Genomic DNA, 3,085 nt, shown 5'->3' with positions numbered 1-3,085 from the left:
AATAATTCAATATCACTTAACTCTTTACCATCTTCTAATTCCTACATGTTATGACTAAAGTTGTAGAATGAGAAATATTGATTATGGATACAAGAATGAAATGCGTACCTTTCTTTACTTATGGCGTAAAAATGTTGTAGTGCCACCTTTAATTCTGGTATACTCATTGTTTTTTTACATAGTCCATGGAAGAAATTAGACAACTCTAATATACTTGTATAAATATCCTTGCATAGATATGGCTGAATGTCAAGTGGGAGAAGTCATTGTAATAAAACATGATAATCATGGCTTTTTAAACCAAAGATTTTTCCCTCATTCACATTTACACACCTAGATATATTGAAAGAAAAACCATCAGGAATCTTCACAGATTTCAAGAATGTACAAAAGTTCACTTTTTCAGCAGCCGTTAATGTGTAAGATACATGAGGCTTGACACGTCTACTTCCGATTTCTTGTATGTGAAGCTCCTTTCTTATATTCAAGTTAGCTAAATCCTCACGAGCTTTAACAGTGTCTTTAGTCTTCCCTTTGATGTTCAATATATTACCCACCAAATTATCACATATGTTTTTATCAATATGCATCACATCAAGTTTATGACGTAGTTTAAGGTTTTGCCAATAAGGAAGATTGAAAAAAATGCTTCTTTTGGTCCAATTGTGCTGGATAATTATCCTTTTTTGTTTGTTATCACGTCTTGTGGTATTCTTACTAAGCATTGGAAAACTTATTGAATTCAATTGATTTATAATATCTTGTCCAGATAATATATTCGGAGCTGCTCGCATTTCTTGTTTTCCATCACGTTGCTTATTTTTGTGCCATGCATGAGTTAAAGGTAGATACTGACAATGTCCCATATAAAAAATTTTGCTCTTTAGTCCCATTGAGCTTGTATCAACATTGCAAACTGGACATGCTTTATAATCTTTTTTCCTCCAACCAGATAAATCACCATAAGCTGGAAAATCATTGATTGCCCACAATAGTGCAGCATGAAGTTGGAAGAAAGAAGCACTGAAACTATCATATATTTGAACGCCATTAACCCACAACTCGTTTAACCCATCTACCAGTGGTTAAAGGTAAATATCAATTTCTTTACCAGGAGACCTTGGACCAAGGATGAGTAAAAATATAAATATATGGTGCTTTCATACACTTCCAAGGGGGCACGTTGTATGGAATGAGCATAACTGGCCACATACTATATGATGTGCTCATTTTTCCAAATGGATTAAAACTGTCAAAAGAAAGAGCTAATCTGACATTACGAAAGGTTGCAGCAAAACAAGGATATTGACTATCAAAATGTTTCCAACCCTCAGCATCAGCAGGATGCTGAAGTATTCCTTTAACTTCATGCCTCTTCTCCTTGTGCCACCTCATATCCTGAGTAGTATGTTTTGAAAGAATAATCTTCGCAACCTTGTCTTTAGTGGAAATTATCTTAACACTTTATGTGAAATTTGTTCCCTTTTCTATCATTCAATTTGTATCTTGACTCTCCACGATGTGGACAATTATCTAGTGATGCATACTCTTTCCAAAATAAAGCACAGTCAAACTTGCACACATGAATTGATTTGTATCTATTAAAACTAAAGAATAGGGAAGAGAAGAATAACAAGATTACGTGGAAACCCTAGTATAGGGAGAAAAACCACGATCTAAATACTTTTCTTATTCTTTTTAATTTTTGATACATAGAATACACATGGACACACTGTATAAATAGACAGTAGAAAACCCTAGGGATCTACACAATTACATAAATACCCCTAGGTTAATAACCCTATTTTCAACAGTATCCCATCCCTAGGTCACATAGTCTTTTCTTAGCCTCATAGTATGAGGTAGGTAGCTTTACACCATCTAGAAAGGCTTCGTTTAACAATTCCAACAACATATCAAATGATTTATCGCTCCAATGATTAAGTACCTTAATGTGTATAAGTTTTACCACCCTGGATATAGCTCCTCTTCTAGTTCATGAAAAATTCCACTTGTTCTATCTTCATCATTCGACTCTCTTTTAGTTTCTTCAAAATTTGGACCATGAAATTCATGAATCATTTTTAGCATCTCATCTTCCACATTATATCTATGATCTCTATTGTTTACTCTAAGATTTTCATTTCTTCTCTACTTTTAACTGAATTTGAAAATGTTGCACCTATAAATCTTGAATTAGTCCTTAAAAATGGAGAAATATCAACTTTATCTCCATGAAATATCCATCGGCTATAAATCAAAGACATGCCATATTTATATAAATGGTGTTCTATGTCATCTAAGTTATTCCAATTAGTATCCACACAATTTGAACAACGACATCTTGTTCTTCATTCTTCATCTAAATAATTCTTCACGACTTTGATAAAACTATCAACACCATTAGAACATTGACTAGACCTTCGATCTCTTAAATTTATCCTACTACGATCCATAACAAGTACAAAGTGAAGTACCGAAATTAGAAATCAAAGTGTTAGAATCTAAGTCTTAGGTATATTGCAAGTAGGAAATCAAATTATTAATCAAAGTTAGGTAGATCTTATTAGTGTCAATGTCATATTAAGTGGAAAAATAACAAGTATGATTGAAAACACACCCTTAATCTTCCAACGTTTTAATAAGGGTAAAGTTCTTCTCAAAGTTCTTAATTCCAATAGGAAACCAAATTAATAGGCATTTAATAATTGGAAATTTAATAATCTTGTTTAGGAAATGCTTAAGAGAATTAGGAAGAGAGGAGAATTCTTACCCATTGGACGAATCGCAAAGAACTTTCTTCTTCGAACACCACAAGCCCCCAATAACTATATATATACACTCTTTTATGGGATATTAAATCTATTTATATCTATCCTACTATTTCAAAAGATAAATATATAATCTTTATCTCTATTTATTATACTCTCAAATAAATCATCCTTAGTTTGTTTGCTTTAGATCATCAAAATATCAACAACCTTCTCACTATTTCTCTGACATTGTACATAACATAGTATTCGTACCAATAGACTATCATTCTCCATTTTCCTTCTTTTTAACTACTAAAGCCACGGTTCATTAA

General features: G+C 32.4%; 1 pseudogene; it reads right to left on the bottom strand.

Moving 5' to 3' along the window:
- Positions 1 to 263: 263 nt before the first annotated feature.
- On the bottom strand, positions 264 to 2,456 carry LOC150037299 (uncharacterized; annotated as a pseudogene).
- Positions 2,457 to 3,085: the final 629 nt, after the last annotated feature.

Source organism: Benincasa hispida, chromosome 3 (assembly GCF_027475165.1).
Source record: "Benincasa hispida cultivar pf3 chromosome 3, pf3_genome.v1.1, whole genome shotgun sequence".
Taxonomy (NCBI): domain Eukaryota; kingdom Viridiplantae; phylum Streptophyta; class Magnoliopsida; order Cucurbitales; family Cucurbitaceae; genus Benincasa; species Benincasa hispida.
Note: the sequence above shows the minus strand (reverse complement) of the source record. Positions and strands in the feature narration are given on the sequence as shown.